The sequence below is a fragment of the Triturus cristatus genome, chromosome 1_2 (genome assembly GCF_964204655.1).
Source record: "Triturus cristatus chromosome 1_2, aTriCri1.1, whole genome shotgun sequence".
Lineage (NCBI taxonomy): Eukaryota > Metazoa > Chordata > Amphibia > Caudata > Salamandridae > Triturus > Triturus cristatus.
In genome coordinates, this window is record NC_140580.1 from 243508361 (window position 1) to 243530792 (window position 22432).

Here is a 22432-nt window from a genome sequence, read left to right on the forward strand (position 1 = left end):
TTACACTTGCCTACTGGTTAAGGCCTTAACCCTTACTCTGGCCTAATAACTAAGGTCTTAGACTCGTACTCTGGCCTACAGGTTAATGTCTTAACTCTTACTCTGGCCTACTGGTTAAGGTCTTAACTCTTACTCTGGCCTAATAGCTAAAGTCTTAGACTTATACTCTGGCCTACTGGTTAAGGTCTTAACTCTTACTCTGGCCTAATAGCTAAGGTCTTAACTCTTACTCTGGCCTAATAGCTAAGGTCTTAGACTCGTACTCTGGCCAAATAGTTAAGGTCTTAACTCTTACTCTGGCCTACTGGTTAAGGTCTTAACTCTTAACCTGGCCTAATAGCTAAGGTCTTAGACTCGTACTCAGGCCTAATAGCTAAGGTCTTAGATTCATACTCTGGCCTACTGGTTAAGGTCTTAACTCTTACTCTGGCCTAATAGCTAAGGTCTTAACTCTTACTCTGGCCTACTGGTTAAGGTCTTAACTCATACTCTGGCCTAATAGCTAAGGTCTTAGACTCATGCTCTGGCCTAATAGCTAAGGTCTTAACTCTTACTCTGGCCTAATAGCTAAGGTCTTAGACTCATACTCTGGCCTAATGGTTAAGGTCTTAACTCTTACTCTGGCCTACTGGTTAAGGTCTTAACTCTTACTCTGGCCTAATAGCTAAGGTCTTAGACTCGTTCTCTGGCCTAATGGTTAAGGTCTTAACTCTTACTCTGGCCTACTGGTTAAGTTCTTAACTCTTACTCTGGCCTAATAGCTAAGGTCTTAACTCTTACTCTGGCCTAATAGCAAAGTTCTTAGACTCGTAATCTGGCCTAATGGTTAAGGTCTTAACTCTTACTCTGGCCTAATAGCTAAGGTCTTAACTCTTACTCTGGCCTAATAGCTAAGGTCTTAGACTCGTACTATGGCCTACAGGTTAAGGTCTTAACTCCTACTCTGGCCTAATGTTTAAGGTCTTAGACTTGTACTCTGGCCTAATAGCTAAGGTCTTAGACTCGTTCTCTGGCCTAATAGCTAAGGTCTTAGACTCGTACTCTGGCCTACTGGTTAAGGTCTTAACTCTTACTCTGGCCTAATAGCTAAGGTCTTAACTCTTACTCTGGCCTAATAGCTAAGGTCTTAGACTCGTACTCTGGGCTAATGGTTAAGGTCTTAACTCTTTCTCTGGCCTACTGGTTAAGGTCTTAACTCTTACTCTGGCCTAATAGCTAAGGTCTTAGACTTGTACTCTGGCCTAATAGCTAAGGTCTTAGACTTGTACTCTGGCCTAATAGCTAAGGTCTTAGACTTGTACTCTGGCCTAATGGTTAAGGTCTTAACTCTTACTCTGGCCTAATAGCTAAGGTCTTAACTCTTACTCTGGCCTAATAGCTAAGGTATTAGACTCGTACTCTGGCCTAATGGTTAAGGTCTTAACTCTTACTCTGGCCTAATAGCTAAGGTCTTAGACTCGTACTATGGCCTAATGGTTAAGGTCTTAACTCTTACTCTGGCCTACTGGTTAAGGTCTTAACTCTTACTCTGGCCTAACAGCTAAGGTCTTAACTCTTACTCTGGCCTAATAGCTAAGGTCTTAGACTCATACTCTGGCCTAATGTTTATGGTCCTAATTCTTACACTGGCCTACTGGTTAAGGTCTTAACCCTTACTCTGGCCTAATAGCTAAGGTCTTAGACTCGTACTCTGGCCAACAGGTTAAGGTCTTAACTCTTACTCTGGCCTACTGGTTACGGTCCTAACTCTTACTCTGGCCTAATAGCTAAGATCTTAGACTCATACTCTGGCCTACTGGTTAAGGTCTTAACTCTTACTCTGGCCTAATATCTAAGGTCTTAACTCTTACTATGGCCTAATAGCTAAGGTCTTAGACTCGTACTCTGGCCTAATAGTTAAGGTCTTAACTCTTACTCTGGCCTACTGGTTAAGGTCTTAACTCTTACTCTTGCCTAATAGCTAAGGTCTTAGACTCGTACTCTGGCCTAATAGCTAAGGTCTTAGACTCGTACTCTGGCCTACTGGTTAAGGTCTTAACTCTTACTCTGGCCTAATAGCTAAGGTCTTAACTCTTACTGTGGCCTACTGGTTAAGGTCTTAACTCTTACTCTGGCCTAATAGCTAAGGTCTTAGACTCGTACTCTGGCCTAATAGATAAGGTCTTAACTCTTACTCTGGCCTAATAGCTAAGGTCTTAGACTCATACTCAGGCCTAATGGTTAAGGTCTTAACTCTTACTCTGGCCTACTGGTTAAGGTCTTAACTCTTACTCTGGCCTAATAGCTAAGGTCTTAGACTCGTACTCTGGCCTAATAGCTAAGGTCTTAGACTCATACTCTGGCCTACTGGTTAAGGTCTTAACTCTAACTCTGGCCTAATAGCTAAGGTCTTAGACTCGTACTCTGGCCTAATAGCTAAGGTCTTAGACTCGTACTCTGGCCTAATGGTTAAGGTCTTAACTCTTACTCTGACCTACTGGTTAAGGTCTTAACTCTTACTCTGGCCTAATAGCTAAGGTCTTAGACTCGTACTCTGGCCTAATAGCTAAGGTCTTAGACTCGTACTCTGGCCTCGAGTTGAGGTCTTAACTCATACTCTGGCCTACTGGATAAGGTCTTAACTCTTACTCTGGCCTAACAGCTAAGGTCTTAACTCTTACTCTGGCCTAATAGCTAAGGTCTTAGACTCGTACTCTGGCCTAATGTTTATGGTCTTAATTCTTACACTGGCCTACTGGTTAAGGTCTTAACCCTTACTCTGGCCTAATAGCTAAGGTCTTAGACTCATACTCTGGCCTACAGGTTAAGGTCTTAACTCTTACTCTGGCCTACTGGTTACGGTCTTAACTCTTACTCTGGCCTAATAGCTAAGGTCTTAGACTCATACTCTGGCCTACTGGTTAAGGTCTTAACTCTTACTCTGGCCTAATAGCTAAGGTCTTAACTCTTACTCTGGCCCAATAGCTAAGGTCTTAACTCTTACTCGGGCCTAATAGTTAAGGTCTTAACTCTTACTCTGGCCTACTGGTTAAGGTCTTAACTCTTACTCTGGTCTAATAGCTAAGGTCTAAGACTCGTACTCTGGCCTAATAGCTAAGGTCTTAGACTCGTACTCTGGCCTACTGGTTAAGGTCGCCTAATAGCTAAGGTCTTAACTCTTACTCTGGCCTACTGGTAGGTCTTAACTCTTACTCTGGCCTTATAGCTAAGGTCTTAGACTCGTACTCTGGTCTAATAGCTAAGGTCTTAACTCTTACTCTGGCCTAATAGCTAAGGTCTTAGACTCGTACTCTGGCCTAATAGTTAAGGTCTTAACTCTTACTCTGGCCTACTGGTTAAGGTCGTAACTCTTACTCTGGCCTAACAGCTAAGGTCTTAGACTCGTACTCTGGCCTAATAGCTAAGGTCTTAGACTCGTACTCTGGCCTAATGGTTAAGGTCTTAACTCTTACTCTGGTCTACTGGTTAAGGTCTTAACTCTTACTCTGGCCTAATAGCTAAGGTCTTAGACTCGTACTCTGGCCTAATAGCTAAGGTCTTAGACTCATACTCTGGCCTACTGGTTAAGGTCTTAACTCTAACTCTGGCCTAATAGCTAAGGTCTTAGACTCGTACTCTGGCCTAATAACTAAGGTCTAAGACTCGTACTCTGGCCTAATGGTTAAGGTCTTAACTCTTACTCTGGTCTACTGGTTAAGGTCTTAACTCTTACTCTGGCCTAATAGCTAAGGTCTTAGACTTGTAGTGTGGCCTAATGGTTAAGGTCTTAACTCTTACTCTGGCCTACAGGTTGAGGTCTTAACTCTTACTCTGGCCTAACAGCTACGGTCTTATTTCTTACTCTGGCCTAATAGCTAAGGTCTTAGACTCGCACTCTGGCCTAATGTTTATGGTCTTAACTCTTACACTTGCCTACTGGTTAAGGCCTTAACCCTTACTCTGGCCTAATAGCTAAGGTCTTAGACTCGTACTCTGGTCTACAGGTTAATGTCTTAACTCTTACTCTGGCCTACTGGTTAAGGTCTTAACTCTTACTCTGGCCTAATAGCTAAAGTCTTAGACTTATACTCTGGCCTACTGGTTAAGGTCTTAACTCTTACTCTGGCCTAATAGCTAAGGTCTTAACTCTTACTCTGGCCTAATAGCTAAGGTCTTAGACTCGTACTCTGGCCAAATAGTTAAGGTCTTAACTCTTACTCTGGCCTACTGGTTAAGGTCTTAACTCTTAACCTGGCCTAATAGCTAAGGTCTTAGACTCGTACTCTGGCCTAATAGCTAAGGTCTTAGATTCATACTCTGGCCTACTGGTTAAGGTCTTAACTCTTACTCTGGCCTAATAGCTAAGGTCTTAACTCTTACTCTGGCCTACTGGTTAAGGTCTTAACTCTTACTCTGGCCTAATAGCTAAGGTCTTAGACTCGTGCTCTGGCCTAATAGCTAAGGTCTTAACTCTTACTCTGGCCTAATAGCTAAGGTCTTAGACTCATACTCTGGCCTAATGGTTAAGGTCTTAACTCTTACTCTGGCCTACTGGTTAAGGTCTTAACTCTTACTCTGGCCTAATAGCTAAGGTCTTAGACTCGTTCTCTGGCCTAATGGTTAAGGTCTTAACTCTTACTCTGGCCTACTGGTTAAGTTCTTAACTCTTACTCTGGCCTAATAGCTAAGGTCTTAACTCTTACTCTGGCCTAATAGCAAAGTTCTTAGACTCGTAATCTGGCCTAATGGTTAAGGTCTTAACTCTTACTCTGGCCTAATAGCTAAGGTCTTAACTGTTACTCTGGCCTAATAGCTAAGGTCTTAGACTCGTACTATGGCCTACAGGTTAAGGTCTTAACTCTTTTTCTGGCCTAATGTTTAAGGTCTTAGACTTGTACTCTGGCCTAATAGCTAAGGTCTTAGACTCGTTCTCTGGCCTAATAGCTAAGGTCTTAGACTCGTACTCTGGCCTACTGGTTAAGGTCTTAACTCTTACTCTGGCCTAATAGCTAAGGTCTTAACTCTTACTCTGGCCTAATAGCTAAGGTCTTAGACTCGTACTCTGGGCTAATGGTTAAGGTCTTAACTCTTTCTCTGGCCTACTGGTTAAGGTCTTAACTCTTACTCTGGCCTAATAGCTAAGGTCTTAGACTTGTACTCTGGCCTAATAGCTAAGGTCTTAGACTCGTACTCTGGCCTAATAGCTAAGGTCTTAGACTTGTACTCTGGCCTAATGGTTAAGGTCTTAACTCTTACTCTGGCCTAATAGCTAAGGTCTTAACTCTTACTCTGGCCTAATAGCTAAGGTATTAGACTCGTACTCTGGCCTAATGGTTAAGGTCTTAACTCTTACTCTGGCCTAATAGCTAAGGTCTTAGACTCGTACTATGGCCTAAGGGTTAAGGTCTTAACTCTTACTCTGGCCTACTGGTTAAGGTCTTAACTCTTACTCTGGCCTAACAGCTAAGGTCTTAACTCTTACTCTGGCCTAATAGCTAAGGTCTTAGACTCATACTCTGGCCTAATGTTTATGGTCTTAATTCTTACACTGGCCTACCGGTTAAGGTCTTAACCCTTACTCTGGCCTAATAGCTAAGGTCTTAGACTCGTACTCTGGCCAACAGGTTAAGGTCTTAACTCTTACTCTGGCCTAATAGCTAAGGTCTTAGACTCGTGCTCTGGCCTAATAGCTAAGGTCTTAACTCTTACTCTGGCCTAATAGCTAAGGTCTTAACTCTTACTCTGGCCTAATAGCTAAGGTCTTAGACTCGTACTATGGCCTACAGGTTAAGGTCTTAACTCTTACTCTGGCCTAATGTTTAAGGTCTTAGACTTGTACTCTGGCCTAATAGCTAAGGTCTTAGACTCGTTCTCTGGCCTAATAGCTAAGGTCTTAGACTCGTACTCTGGCCTACTGGTTAAGGTCTTAACTCTTACTCTGGCCTAATAGCTAAGGTCTTAACTCTTACTCTGGCCTAATAGCTAAGGTCTTAGACTCGTACTCTGGGCTAATGGTTAAGGTCTTAACTCTTTCTCTGGCCTACTGGTTAAGGTCTTAACTCTTACTCTGGCCTAATAGCTAAGGTCTTAGACTTGTACTCTGGCCTAATAGCTAAGGTCTTAGACTCGTACTCTGGCCTAATAGCTAAGGTCTTAGACTTGTACTCTGGCCTAATGGTTAAGGTCTTAACTCTTACTCTGGCCTAATAGCTAAGGTCTTAACTCTTACTCTGGCCTAATAGCTAAGGTATTAGACTCGTACTCTGGCCTAATGGTTAAGGTCTTAACTCTTACTCTGGCCTAATAGCTAAGGTCTTAGACTCGTACTATGGCCTAAGGGTTAAGGTCTTAACTCTTACTCTGGCCTACTGGTTAAGGTCTTAACTCTTACTCTGGCCTAACAGCTAAGGTCTTAACTCTTACTCTGGCCTAATAGCTAAGGTCTTAGACTCATACTCTGGCCTAATGTTTATGGTCTTAATTCTTACACTGGCCTACTGGTTAAGGTCTTAACCCTTACTCTGGCCTAATAGCTAAGGTCTTAGACTCGTACTCTGGCCAACAGATTAAGGTCTTAACTCTTACTCTGGCCTACTGGTTACGGTCCTAACTCTTACTCTGGCCTAATAGCTAAGATCTTAGACTCATACTCTGGCCTACTGGTTAAGGTCTTAACTCTTACTCTGGCCTAATATCTAAGGTCTTAACTCTTACTATGGCCTAATAGCTAAGGTCTTAGACTCGTACTCTGGCCTAATAGTTAAGGTCTTAACTCTTACTCTGGCCTACTGGTTAAGGTCTTAACTCTTACTCTTGCCTAATAGCTAAGGTCTTAGACTCGTACTCTGGCCTAATAGCTAAGGTCTTAGACTCGTACTCTGGCCTACTGGTTAAGGTCTTAACTCTTACTCTGGCCTAATAGCTAAGGTCTTAACTCTTACTGTGGCCTACTGGTTAAGGTCTTAACTCTTACTCTGGCCTAATAGCTAAGGTCTTAGACTCGTACTCTGGCCTAATAGATAAGGTCTTAACTCTTACTCTGGCCTAATAGCTAAGGTCTTAGACTCATACTCAGGCCTAATGGTTAAGGTCTTAACTCTTACTCTGGCCTACTGGTTAAGGTCGTAACTCTTACTCTGGCCTAATAGCTAAGGTCTTAGACTCGTACTCTGGCCTAATAGCTAAGGTCTTAGACTCGTACTCTGGCCTAATGGTTAAGGTCTTAACTCTTACTCTGGTCTACTGGTTAAGGTCTTAACTCTTACTCTGGCCTAATAGCTAAGGTCTTAGACTCGTACTCTGGCCTAATAGCTAAGGTCTTAGACTCATACTCTGGCCTACTGGTTAAGGTCTTAACTCTAACTCTGGCCTAATAGCTAAGGTCTTAGACTCGTACTCTGGCCTAATAGCTAAGGTCTTAGACTCGTACTCTGGCCTAATGGTTAAGGTCTTAACTCTTACTCTGGTCTACTGGTTAAGGTCCTAACTCTTACTCTGGCCTAATAGCTGAGGTCTTAGACTCGTACCCTGGCCTAATAGCTAAGGTCTTAGACTCGTACTCTGGCCTACAGGTTGAGGTCTTAACTCTTACTCTGGCCTACTGGTTAAGGTCTTAACTCTTACTCTGGCCTAATAGCTAAGGTCTTAGACTAGTACTCTAGCCTAATGGTTAAGGTCTTAACTCTTACTCTGGTCTACTGGTTAAGGTCTTAACTCTTACTCTGGACTAATAGCTAAGGTCTTAGACTCGTACTCTGGCCTAATAGCTAAGGTCTTAGATTCGTACTCTGGCCTACTGGTTAAGGTCTTAACTCTTACTCCGGCCTAGTAGCTAAGGTCTTAACTCTTACTCTGGCCTACTGGTTAAGGTCTTAACTCTTACTCTGGCCTAATAGCTAAGGTCTTAACTCTTTCTCTGGCCTAATAGCTAAGGTCTTAGACTCGTACTCTGGCCTACAGGTTAAGGTCCTAACTTTTACTCTGGCCTACTGGTTAAGGTCTTAACTCATACTCTGGCCTAATAGCTACGGTCTTAGACTTATACTCTGGCCTACTGATTAAGGTCTTAACTCTTACTCTGGCCTAATAGCTAAGGTCTTAACTCTTACTATGGCCTAATAGCTAAGGTCTTAGACGCGTACTCTGGCCTAATGGTTAAGGTCTTAACTCTTACTCTGGCCTAATAGCTAAGGTCTTAGACTCGTACTCTGGCCTAATAGCTAAGGTCTTAACTCTTACTCTGGTCTACTGGTTAAGGTCTTAACTCTTACTCTGGCCTAATAGCTAAGGTCTTAGACTCGTACTCTGGCCTAATAGCTAAGGTCTTAGACTCATACTCTGGCCTACTGGTTAAGGTCTTAACTCTAACTCTGGCCTAATAGCTAAGGTCTTAGACTCGTACTCTGGCCTAATAGCTAAGGTCTTAGACTCGTACTCTGGCCTAATGGTTAAGGTCTTAACTCTTACTCTGGTCTACTGGTTAAGGTCCTAACTCTTACTCTGGCCTAATAGCTGAGGTCTTAGACTCGTACCCTGGCCTAATAGCTAAGGTCTTAGACTCGTACTCTGGCCTACAGGTTGAGGTCTTAACTCTTACTCTGGCCTACTGGTTAAGGTCTTAACTCTTACTCTGGCCTAATAGCTAAGGTCTTAGACTCGTACTCTGGCCTAATGGTTAAGGTCTTAACTCTTACTCTGGTCTACTGGTTAAGCTCTTAACTCTTACTCTGGACTAATAGCTAAGGTCTTAGACTCGTACTCTGGCCTAATAGCTAAGGTCTTAGATTCGTACTCTGGCCTACTGGTTAAGGTCTTAACTCTTACTCCGGCCTAGTAGCTAAGGTCTTAACTCTTACTCTGGCCTACTGGTTAAGGTCTTAACTCTTACTCTGGCCTAACAGCTAAGGTCTTAACTCTTACTCTGGCCTAATAGCTAAGGTCTTAGACTCATACTCTGGCCTAATGTTTATGGTCTTAACTCTTACTCTGGCCTACAGGTTACGGTCTTAACTCTTACTCTGGCCTAATGGCTAAGGTCTTAGACTCGTACTCTGGCCTAATAGCTAAGGTCTTAGACTCGTACTCTGGCCTAATGGTTAAGGTCTTAACTCTTACTCTGACCTACTGGTTAAGGTCTTAACTCTTACTCTGGCCTAATAGCTAAGGTCTTAGACTCATACTCTGGCCTAATAGCTAAGGTCTTAGACTCGTACTCTGGCCTACAGGTTGAGGTCTTAACTCATACTCTGGCCTACTGGATAAGGTCTTAACTCTTACTCTGGCCTAATAGCTAAGGTCTTAGTCTTGTAATCTGGCCTACTGGTTAAGGTCTTAACTCTTACTCTGGCCTAACAGCTAAGGTCTTAACTCTTACTCTGGCCTAATAGCTAAGGTCTTAGACTCGTACTCTGGCCTAATGTTTATGGTCTTAATTCTTACACTGGCCTACTGGTTAAGGTCTTAACCCTTACTCTGGCCTAATAGCTAAGGTCTTAGACTCATACTCTGGCCTACAGGTTAAGGTCTTAACTCTTACTCTGGCCTACTGGTTACGGTCTTAACTCTTACTCTGGCCTAATAGCTAAGGTCTTAGACTCATACTCTGGCCTACTGGTTAAGGTCTTAACTCTTACTCTGGCCTAATAGCTAAGGTCTTAACTCTTACTCTGGCCTAATAGCTAAGGTCTTAACTCTTACTCGGGCCTAATAGTTAAGGTCTTAACTCTTACTCTGGCCTACTGGTTAAGGTCTTAGCTCTTACTCTGGTCTAATAGCTAAGGTCTAAGACTCGTACTCTGGCCTAATAGCTAAGGTCTTAGACTCGTACTCTGGCCTACTGGTTAAGGTCTTAACTCTTACTCTGGCCTAATAGCTAAGGTCTTAACTCTTACTCTGGCCTACTTGTAGGTCTTAACTCTTACTCTGGCCTTATAGCTAAGGTCTTAGACTCGTACTCTGGTCTAATAGCTAAGGTCTTAACTCTTACTCTGGCCTAATAGCTAAGGTCTTAGACTCGTACTCTGGCCTAATAGTTAAGGTCTTAACTCTTACTCTGGCCTACTGGTTAAGGTCGTAACTCTTACTCTGGCCTAACAGCTAAGGTCTTAGACTCGTACTCTGGCCTAATAGCTAAGGTCTTAGACTCGTACTCTGGCCTAATGGTTAAGGTCTTAACTCTTACTCTGGTCTACTGGTTAAGGTCTTAACTCTTACTCTGGCCTAATAGCTAAGGTCTTAGACTCGTACTCTGGCCTAATAGCTAAGGTCTTAGACTCATACTCTGGCCTACTGGTTAAGGTCTTAACTCTAACTCTGGCCTAATAGCTAAGGTCTTAGACTCGTACTCTGGCCTAATAACTAAGGTCTAAGACTCGTACTCTGGCCTAATGGTTAAGGTCTTAACTCTTACTCTGGTCTACTGGTTAAGGTCTTAACTCTTACTCTGGCCTAATAGCTAAGGTCTTAGACTCGTAGTGTGGCCTAATGGTTAAGGTCTTAACTCTTACTCTGGCCTACAGGTTGAGGTCTTAACTCTTACTCTGGCCTAACAGCTACGGTCTTATTTCTTACTCTGGCCTAATAGCTAAGGTCTTAGACTCGCACTCTGGCCTAATGTTTATGGTCTTAACTCTTACACTTGCCTACTGGTTAAGGCCTTAACCCTTACTCTGGCCTAATAGCTAAGGTCTTAGACTCGTACTCTGGCCTACAGGTTAATGTCTTAACTCTTACTCTGGCCTACTGGTTAAGGTCTTAACTCTTACTCTGGCCTAATAGCTAAAGTCTTAGACTTATACTCTGGCCTACTGGTTAAGGTCTTAACTCTTACTCTGGCCTAATAGCTAAGGTCTTAACTCTTACTCTGGCCTAATAGCTAAGGTCTTAGACTCGTACTCTGGCCAAATAGTTAAGGTCTTAACTCTTACTCTGGCCTACTGGTTAAGGTCTTAACTCTTAACCTGGCCTAATAGCTAAGGTCTTAGACTCGTACTCTGGCCTAATAGCTAAGGTCTTAGATTCATACTCTGGCCTACTGGTTAAGGTCTTAACTCTTACTCTGGCCTAATAGCTAAGGTCTTAACTCTTACTCTGGCCTACTGGTTAAGGTCTTAACTCTTACTCTGGCCTAATAGCTAAGGTCTTAGACTCGTGCTCTGGCCTAATAGCTAAGGTCTTAACTCTTACTCTGGCCTAATAGCTAAGGTCTTAGACTCATACTCTGGCCTAATGGTTAAGGTCTTAACTCTTACTCTGGCCTACTGGTTAAGGTCTTAACTCTTACTCTGGCCTAATAGCTAAGGTCTTAGACTCGTTCTCTGGCCTAATGGTTAAGGTCTTAACTCTTACTCTGGCCTACTGGTTAAGTTCTTAACTCTTACTCTGGCCTAATAGCTAAGGTCTTAACTCTTACTCTGGCCTAATAGCAAAGTTCTTAGACTCGTAATCTGGCCTAATGGTTAAGGTCTTAACTCTTACTCTGGCCTAATAGCTAAGGTCTTAACTCTTACTCTGGCCTAATAGCTAAGGTCTTAGACTCGTACTATGGCCTACAGGTTAAGGTCTTAACTCTTACTCTGGCCTAATGTTTAAGGTCTTAGACTTGTACTCTGGCCTAATAGCTAAGGTCTTAGACTCGTTCTCTGGCCTAATAGCTAAGGTCTTAGACTCGTACTCTGGCCTACTGGTTAAGGTCTTAACTCTTACTCTGGCCTAATAGCTAAGGTCTTAACTCTTACTCTGGCCTAATAGCTAAGGTCTTAGACTCGTACTCTGGGCTAATGGTTAAGGTCTTAACTCTTTCTCTGGCCTACTGGTTAAGGTCTTAACTCTTACTCTGGCCTAATAGCTAAGGTCTTAGACTTGTACTCTGGCCTAATAGCTAAGGTCTTAGACTCGTACTCTGGCCTAATAGCTAAGGTCTTAGACTTGTACTCTGGCCTAATGGTTAAGGTCTTAACTCTTACTCTGGCCTAATAGCTAAGGTCTTAACTCTTACTCTGGCCTAATAGCTAAGGTATTAGACTCGTACTCTGGCCTAATGGTTAAGGTCTTAACTCTTACTCTGGCCTAATAGCTAAGGTCTTAGACTCGTACTATGGCCTAAGGGTTAAGGTCTTAACTCTTACTCTGGCCTACTGGTTAAGGTCTTAACTCTTACTCTGGCCTAACAGCTAAGGTCTTAACTCTTACTCTGGCCTAATAGCTAAGGTCTTAGACTCATACTCTGGCCTAATGTTTATGGTCTTAATTCTTACACTGGCCTACTGGTTAAGGTCTTAACCCTTACTCTGGCCTAATAGCTAAGGTCTTAGACTCGTACTCTGGCCAACAGGTTAAGGTCTTAACTCTTACTCTGGCCTACTGGTTACGGTCCTAACTCTTACTCTGGCCTAATAGCTAAGATCTTAGACTCATACTCTGGCCTACTGGTTAAGGTCTTAACTCTTACTCTGGCCTAATATCTAAGGTCTTAACTCTTACTATGGCCTAATAGCTAAGGTCTTAGACTCGTACTCTGGCCTAATAGTTAAGGTCTTAACTCTTACTCTGGCCTACTGGTTAAGGTCTTAACTCTTACTCTTGCCTAATAGCTAAGGTCTTAGACTCGTACTCTGGCCTACTGGTTAAGGTCTTAACTCTTACTCTGGCCTAATAGCTAAGGTCTTAACTCTTACTGTGGCCTACTGGTTAAGGTCTTAACTCTTACTCTGGCCTAATAGCTAAGGTCTTAGACTCGTACTCTGGCCTAATAGATAAGGTCTTAACTCTTACTCTGGCCTAATAGCTAAGGTCTTAGACTCATACTCAGGCCTAATGGTTAAGGTCTTAACTCTTACTCTGGCCTACTGGTTAAGGTCGTAACTCTTACTCTGGCCTAATAGCTAAGGTCTTAGACTCGTACTCTGGCCTAATAGCTAAGGTCTTAGACTCGTACTCTGGCCTAATGGTTAAGGTCTTAACTCTTACTCTGGTCTACTGGTTAAGGTCTTAACTCTTACTCTGGCCTAATAGCTAAGGTCTTAGACTCGTACTCTGGCCTAATAGCTAAGGTCTTAGACTCATACTCTGGCCTACTGGTTAAGGTCTTAACTCTAACTCTGGCCTAATAGCTAAGGTCTTAGACTCGTACTCTGGCCTAATAGCTAAGGTCTTAGACTCGTACTCTGGCCTAATGGTTAAGGTCTTAACTCTTACTCTGGTCTACTGGTTAAGGTCCTAACTCTTACTCTGGCCTAATAGCTGAGGTCTTAGACTCGTACCCTGGCCTAATAGCTAAGGTCTTAGACTCGTACTCTGGCCTACAGGTTGAGGTCTTAACTCTTACTCTGGCCTACTGGTTAAGGTCTTAACTCGTACTCTGGCCTAATAGCTAAGGTCTTAGACTCGTACTCTGGCCTAATGGTTAAGGTCTTAACTCTTACTCTGGTCTACTGGTTAAGGTCTTAACTCTTACTCTGGACTAATAGCTAAGGTCTTAGACTCGTACTCTGGCCTAATAGCTAAGGTCTTAGATTCGTACTCTGGCCTACTGGTTAAGGTCTTAACTCTTACTCCGGCCTAGTAGCTAAGGTCTTAACTCTTACTTTGGCCTACTGGTTAAGGTCTTAACTCTTACTCTGGCCTAATAGCTAAGGTCTTAACTCTTTCTCTGGCCTAATAGCTAAGGTCTTAGACTCGTACTCTGGCCTACAGGTTAAGGTCCTAACTTTTACTCTGGCCTACTGGTTAAGGTCTTAACTCATACTCTGGCCTAATAGCTAAGGTCTTAGACTTATACTCTGGCCTACTGATTAAGGTCTTAACTCTTACTCTGGCCTAATAGCTAAGGTCTTAACTCTTACTATGGCCTAATAGCTAAGGTCTTAGACTCGTACTCTGGCCTAATGGTTAAGGTCTTAACTCTTACTCTGGCCTAATAGCTAAGGTCTTAGACTCGTACTCTGGCCTAATAGCTAAGGTCTTAACTCTTACTCTGGTCTACTGGTTAAGGTCTTAACTCTTACTCTGGCCTAATAGCTAAGGTCTTAGACTCGTACTCTGGCCTAATAGCTAAGGTCTTAGACTCATACTCTGGCCTACTGGTTAAGGTCTTAACTCTAACTCTGGCCTAATAGCTAAGGTCTTAGACTCGTACTCTGGCCTAATAGCTAAGGTCTTAGACTCGTACTCTGGCCTAATGGTTAAGGTCTTAACTCTTACTCTGGTCTACTGGTTAAGGTCCTAACTCTTACTCTGGCCTAATAGCTGAGGTCTTAGACTCGTACCCTGGCCTAATAGCTAAGGTCTTAGACTCGTACTCTGGCCTACAGGTTGAGGTCTTAACTCTTACTCTGGCCTACTGGTTAAGGTCTTAACTCTTACTCTGGCCTAATAGCTAAGGTCTTAGACTCGTACTCTGGCCTAATGGTTAAGGTCTTAACTCTTACTCTGGTCTACTGGTTAAGCTCTTAACTCTTACTCTGGACTAATAGCTAAGGTCTTAGACTCGTACTCTAGCCTAATAGCTAAGGTCTTAGATTCGTACTCTGGCCTACTGGTTAAGGTCTTAACTCTTACTCCGGCCTAGTAGCTAAGGTCTTAACTCTTACTCTGGCCTACTGGTTAAGGTCTTAACTCTTACTCTGGCCTAACAGCTAAGGTCTTAACTCTTACTCTGGCCTAATAGCTAAGGTCTTAGACTCATACTCTGGCCTAATGTTTATGGTCTTAACTCTTACTCTGGCCTACAGGTTACGGTCTTAACTCTTACTCTGGCCTAATAGCTAAGGTCTTAGACTCGTACTCTGGCCTAATAGCTAAGGTCTTAGACTCGTACTCTGGCCTAATGGTTAAGGTCTTAACTCTTACTCTGACCTACTGGTTAAGGTCTTAACTCTTACTCTGGCCTAATAGCTAAGGTCTTAGACTCATACTCTGGCCTAATAGCTAAGGTCTTAGACTCGTACTCTGGCCTACAGGTTGAGGTCTTAACTCATACTCTGGCCTACTGGATAAGGTCTTAACTCTTACTCTGGCCTAATAGCTAAGGTCTTAGTCTTGTAATCTGGCCTACTGGTTAAGGTCTTAACTCTTACTCTGGCCTAACAGCTAAGGTCTTAACAATTACTCTGGCCTAATAGCTAAGGTCTTAGACTTGTACTCTGGCCTAATGTTTATGGTCTTAATTCTTACACTGGCCTACTGGTTAAGGTCTTAACCCTTACTCTGGCCTAATAGCTAAGGTCTTAGACTCATACTCTGGCCTACAGGTTAAGGTCTTAACTCTTACTCTGGCGTTACGGTCTTAACTCTTACTCTGGCCTAATAGCTAAGGTCTTAGACTCATACTCTGGCCTACTGGTTAAGGTCTTAACTCTTACTCTGGCCTAATAGCTAAGGTCTTAACTCTTACTCTGGCCTAATAGCTAAGGTCTTAACTCTTACTCGGGCCTAATAGTTAAGGTCTTAACTCTTACTCTGGCCTACTGGTTAAGGTCTTAACTCTTACTCTGGTCTAATAGCTAAGGTCTAAGACTCGTACTCTGGCCTAATAGCTAAGGTCTTAGACTCGTACTCTGGCCTACTGGTTAAGGTCTTAACTCTTACTCTGGCCTAATAGCTAAGGTCTTAACTCTTACTCTGGCCTACTGGTAGGTCTTAACTCTTACTCTGGCCTTATAGCTAAGGTCTTAGACTCGTACTCTGGTCTAATTGCTAAGGTCTTAACTCTTACTCTGGCCTAATAGCTAAGGTCTTAGACTCGTACTCTGGCCTAATAGTTAAGGTCTTAACTCTTACTCTGGCCTACTGGTTAAGGTCGTAACTCTTACTCTGGCCTAACAGCTAAGGTCTTAGACTCGTACTCTGGCCTAATAGCTAAGGTCTTAGACTCGTACTCTGGCCTAATGGTTAAGGTCTTAACTTTTACTCTGGTCTACTGGTTAAGGTCTTAACTCTTACTCTGGCCTAATAGCTAAGGTCTTAGACTCGTACTCTGGCCTAATAGCTAAGGTCTTAGACTCATACTCTGGCCTACTGGTTAAGGTCTTAACTCTAACTCTGGCCTAATAGCTAAGGTCTTAGACTCGTACTCTGGCCTAATAACTAAGGTCTAAGACTCATACTCTGGCCTAATGGTTAAGGTCTTAACTCTTACTCTGGTCTACTGGTTAAGGTCTTAACTCTTACTCTGGCCTAATAGCTAAGGTCTTAGACTCGTACTGTGGCCTAATGGTTAAGGTCTTAACTCTTACTCTGGTCTACTGGTTAAGGTCTTAACTCTTACTCTGGCCTAATAGCTAAGGTCTTAGACTCGTACTCTGGCCTAATAGCTAAGGTCTTAGACTCATACTCTGGCCTACTGGTTAAGGTCTTAACTCTAACTCTGGCCTAATAGCTAAGGTCTTAGACTCGTACTCTGGCCTAATAACTAAGGTCTAAGACTCGTACTCTGGCCTAATGGTTAAGGTCTTAACTCTTACTCTGGTCTACTGGTTAAGGTCTTAACTCTTACTCTGGCCTAATAGCTAAGGTCTTAGACTCGTAGTGTGGCCTAATGGTTAAGGTCTTAACTCTTACTCTGGCCTACAGGTTGAGGTCTTAACTCTTACTCTGGCCTAACAGCTACGGTCTTATTTCTTACTCTGGCCTAATAGCTAAGGTCTTAGACTCGCACTCTGGCCTAATGTTTATGGTCTTAACTCTTACACTTGCCTACTGGTTAAGGCCTTAACCCTTACTCTGGCCTAATAGCTAAGGTCTTAGACTCGTACTCTGGCCTACAGGTTAATGTCTTAACTCTTACTCTGGCCTACTGGTTAAGGTCTTAACTCTTACTCTGGCCTAATAGCTAAAGTCTTAGACTTATACTCTGGCCTACTGGTTAAGGTCTTAACTCTTACTCTGGCCTAATAGCTAAGGTCTTAACTCTTACTCTGGCCTAATAGCTAAGGTCTTAGACTCGTACTCTGGCCAAATAGTTAAGGTCTTAACTCTTACTCTGGCCTACTGGTTAAGGTCTTAACTCTTAACCTGGCCTAATAGCTAAGGTCTTAGACTCGTACTCTGGCCTAATAGCTAAGGTCTTAGATTCATACTCTGGCCTACTGGTTAAGGTCTTAACTCTTACTCTGGCCTAATAGCTAAGGTCTTAACTCTTACTCTGGCCTACTGGTTAAGGTCTTAACTCTTACTCTGGCCTAATAGCTAAGGTCTTAGACTCGTGCTCTGGCCTAATAGCTAAGGTCTTAACTCTTACTCTGGCCTAATAGCTAAGGTCTTAGACTCATACTCTGGCCTAATGGTTAAGGTCTTAACTCTTACTCTGGCCTACTGGTTAAGGTCTTAACTCTTACTCTGGCCTAATAGCTAAGGTCTTAGACTCGTTCTCTGGCCTAATGGTTAAGGTCTTAACTCTTACTCTGGCCTACTGGTTAAGTTCTTAACTCTTACTCTGGCCTAATAGCTAAGGTCTTAACTCTTACTCTGGCCTAATAGCAAAGTTCTTAGACTCGTAATCTGGCCTAATGGTTAAGGTCTTAACTCTTACTCTGGCCTAATAGCTAAGGTCTTAACTCTTACTCTGGCCTAATAGCTAAGGTCTTAGACTCGTACTATGGCCTACAGGTTAAGGTCTTAACTCTTACTCTGGCCTAATGTTTAAGGTCTTAGACTTGTACTCTGGCCTAATAGCTAAGGTCTTAGACTCGTACTATGGCCTAAGGGTTAAGGTCTTAACTCTTACTCTGGCCTACTGGTTAAGGTCTTAACTCTTACTCTGGCCTAACAGCTAAGGTCTTAACTCTTACTCTGGCCTAATAGCTAAGGTCTTAGACTCATACTCTGGCCTAATGTTTATGGTCTTAATTCTTACACTGGCCTACTGGTTAAGGTCTTAACCCTTACTCTGGCCTAATAGCTAAGGTCTTAGACTCGTACTCTGGCCAACAGGTTAAGGTCTTAACTCTTACTCTGGCCTACTGGTTACGGTCCTAACTCTTACTCTGGCCTAATAGCTAAGATCTTAGACTCATACTCTGGCCTACTGGTTAAGGTCTTAACTCTTACTCTGGCCTAATATCTAAGGTCTTAACTCTTACTATGGCCTAATAGCTAAGGTCTTAGACTCGTACTCTGGCCTAATAGTTAAGGTCTTAACTCTTACTCTGGCCTACTGGTTAAGGTCTTAACTCTTACTCTTGCCTAATAGCTAAGGTCTTAGACTCGTACTCTGGCCTAATAGCTAAGGTCTTAGACTCGTACTCTGGCCTACTGGTTAAGGTCTTAACTCTTACTCTGGCCTAATAGCTAAGGTCTTAACTCTTACTGTGGCCTACTGGTTAAGGTCTTAACTCTTACTCTGGCCTAATAGCTAAGGTCTTAGACTCGTACTCTGGCCTAATAGATAAGGTCTTAACTCTTACTCTGGCCTAATAGCTAAGGTCTTAGACTCATACTCAGGCCTAATGGTTAAGGTCTTAACTCTTACTCTGGCCTACTGGTTAAGGTCGTAACTCTTACTCTGGCCTAATAGCTAAGGTCTTAGACTCGTACTCTGGCCTAATAGCTAAGGTCTTAGACTCGTACTCTGGCCTAATGGTTAAGGTCTTAACTCTTACTCTGGTCTACTGGTTAAGGTCTTAACTCTTACTCTGGCCTAATAGCTAAGGTCTTAGACTCGTACTCTGGCCTAATAGCTAAGGTCTTAGACTCATACTCTGGCCTACTGGTTAAGGTCTTAACTCTAACTCTGGCCTAATAGCTAAGGTCTTAGACTCGTACTCTGGCCTAATAGCTAAGGTCTTAGACTCGTACTCTGGCCTAATGGTTAAGGTCTTAACTCTTACTCTGGTCTACTGGTTAAGGTCCTAACTCTTACTCTGGCCTAATAGCTGAGGTCTTAGACTCGTACCCTGGCCTAATAGCTAAGGTCTTAGACTCGTACTCTGGCCTACAGGTTGAGGTCTTAACTCTTACTCTGGCCTACTGGTTAAGGTCTTAACTCTTACTCTGGCCTAATAGCTAAGGTCTTAGACTTGTACTCTGGCCTAATGGTTAAGGTCTTAACTCTTACTCTGGTCTACTGGTTAAGGTCTTAACTCTTACTCTGGACTAATAGCTAAGGTCTTAGACTCGTACTCTGGCCTAATAGCTAAGGTCTTAGATTCGTACTCTGGCCTACTGGTTAAGGTCTTAACTCTTACTCTGGCCTAATAGCTAAGGTCTTAACTCTTTCTCTGGCCTAATAGCTAAGGTCTTAGACTCGTACTCTGGCCTACAGGTTAAGGTCCTAACTTTTACTCTGGCCTACTGGTTAAGGTCTTAACTCATACTCTGGCCTAATAGCTAAGGTCTTAGACTTATACTCTGGCCTACTGATTAAGGTCTTAACTCTTACTCTGGCCTAATAGCTAAGGTCTTAACTCTTACTATGGCCTAATAGCTAAGGTCTTAGACTCGTACTCTGGCCTAATGGTTAAGGTCTTAACTCTTACTCTGGCCTAATAGCTAAGGTCTTAGACTCGTACTCTGGCCTAATAGCTAAGGTCTTAACTCTTACTCTGGTCTACTGGTTAAGGTCTTAACTCTTACTCTGGCCTAATAGCTAAGGTCTTAGACTCGTACTCTGGCCTAATAGCTAAGGTCTTAGACTCATACTCTGGCCTACTGGTTAAGGTCTTAACTCTAACTCTGGCCTAATAGCTAAGGTCTTAGACTCGTACTCTGGCCTAATAGCTAAGGTCTTAGACTCGTACTCTGGCCTAATGGTTAAGGTCTTAACTCTTACTCTGGTCTACTGGTTAAGGTCCTAACTCTTACTCTGGCCTAATAGCTGAGGTCTTAGACTCGTACCCTGGCCTAATAGCTAAGGTCTTAGACTCGTACTCTGGCCTACAGGTTGAGGTCTTAACTCTTACTCTGGCCTACTGGTTAAGGTCTTAACTCTTACTCTGGCCTAATAGCTAAGGTCTTAGACTCGTACTCTGGCCTAATGGTTAAGGTCTTAACTCTTACTCTGGTCTACTGGTTAAGCTCTTAACTCTTACTCTGGACTAATAGCTAAGGTCTTAGACTCGTACTCTAGCCTAATAGCTAAGGTCTTAGATTCGTACTCTGGCCTACTGGTTAAGGTCTTAACTCTTACTCCGGCCTAGTAGCTAAGGTCTTAACTCTTACTCTGGCCTACTGGTTAAGGTCTTAACTCTTACTCTGGCCTAACAGCTAAGGTCTTAACTCTTACTCTGGCCTAATAGCTAAGGTCTTAGACTCATACTCTGGCCTAATGTTTATGGTCTTAACTCTTACTCTGGCCTACAGGTTACGGTCTTAACTCTTACTCTGGCCTAATAGCTAAGGTCTTAGACTCGTACTCTGGCCTAATAGCTAAGGTCTTAGACTCGTACTCTGGCCTAATGGTTAAGGTCTTAACTCTTACTCTGACCTACTGGTTAAGGTCTTAACTCTTACTCTGGCCTAATAGCTAAGGTCTTAGACTCATACTCTGGCCTAATAGCTAAGGTCTTAGACTCGTACTCTGGCCTACAGGTTGAGGTCTTAACTCATACTCTGGCCTACTGGATAAGGTCTTAACTCTTACTCTGGCCTAATAGCTAAGGTCTTAGTCTTGTAATCTGGCCTACTGGTTAAGGTCTTAACTCTTACTCTGGCCTAACAGCTAAGGTCTTAACACTTACTCTGGCCTAATAGCTAAGGTCTTAGACTTGTACTCTGGCCTAATGTTTATGGTCTTAATTCTTACACTGGCCTACTGGTTAAGGTCTTAACCCTTACTCTGGCCTAATAGCTAAGGTCTTAGACTCATACTCTGGCCTACAGGTTAAGGTCTTAACTCTTACTCTGGCGTTACGGTCTTAACTCTTACTCTGGCCTAATAGCTAAGGTCTTAGACTCATACTCTGGCCTACTGGTTAAGGTCTTAACTCTTACTCTGGCCTAATAGCTAAGGTCTTAACTCTTACTCTGGCCTAATAGCTAAGGTCTTAACTCTTACTCGGGCCTAATAGTTAAGGTCTTAACTCTTACTCTGGCCTACTGGTTAAGGTCTTAACTCTTACTCTGGTCTCATAGCTAAGGTCTAAGACTCGTACTCTGGCCTAATAGCTAAGGTCTTAGACTCGTACTCTGGCCTACTGGTTAAGGTCTTAACTCTTACTCTGGCCTAATAGCTAAGGTCTTAACTCTTACTCTGGCCTACTGGTAGGTCTTAACTCTTACTCTGGCCTTATAGCTAAGGTCTTAGACTCGTACTCTGGTCTAATAGCTAAGGTCTTAACTCTTACTCTGGCCTAATAGCTAAGGTCTTAGACTCGTACTCTGGCCTAATAGTTAAGGTCTTAACTCTTACTCTGGCCTACTGGTTAAGGTCATAACTCTTACTCTGGCCTAACAGCTAAGGTCTTAGACTCGTACTCTGGCCTAATAGCTAAGGTCTTAGACTCGTACTCTGGCCTAATGGTTAAGGTCTTAACTTTTACTCTGGTCTACTGGTTAAGGTCTTAACTCTTACTCTGGCCTAATAGCTAAGGTCTTAGACTCGTACTCTGGCCTAATAGCTAAGGTCTTAGACTCATACTCTGGCCTACTGGTTAAGGTCTTAACTCTAACTCTGGCCTAATAGCTAAGGTCTTAGACTCGTACTCTGGCCTAATAACTAAGGTCTAAGACTCATACTCTGGCCTAATGGTTAAGGTCTTAACTCTTACTCTGGTCTACTGGTTAAGGTCTTAACTCTTACTCTGGCCTAATAGCTAAGGTCTTAGACTCGTACTGTGGCCTAATGGTTAAGGTCTTAACTCTTACTCTGGTCTACTGGTTAAGGTCTTAACTCTTACTCTGGCCTAATAGCTAAGGTCTTAGACTCGTACTCTGGCCTAATAGCTAAGGTCTTAGACTCATACTCTGGCCTACTGGTTAAGGTCTTAACTCTAACTCTGGCCTAATAGCTAAGGTCTTAGACTCGTACTCTGGCCTAATAACTAAGGTCTAAGACTCGTACTCTGGCCTAATGGTTAAGGTCTTAACTCTTACTCTGGTCTACTGGTTAAGGTCTTAACTCTTACTCTGGCCTAATAGCTAAGGTCTTAGACTCATAGTGTGGCCTAATGGTTAAGGTCTTAACTCTTACTCTGGCCTACAGGTTGAGGTCTTAACTCTTACTCTGGCCTAACAGCTACGGTCTTATTTCTTACTCTGGCCTAATAGCTAAGGTCTTAGACTCGCACTCTGGCCTAATGTTTATGGTCTTAACTCTTACACTTGCCTACTGGTTAAGGCCTTAACCCTTACTCTGGCCTAATAGCTAAGGTCTTAGACTCGTACTCTGGCCTACAGGTTAATGTCTTAACTCTTACTCTGGCCTACTGGTTAAGGTCTTAACTCTTACTCTGGCCTAATAGCTAAAGTCTTAGACTTATACTCTGGCCTACTGGTTAAGGTCTTAACTCTTACTCTGGCC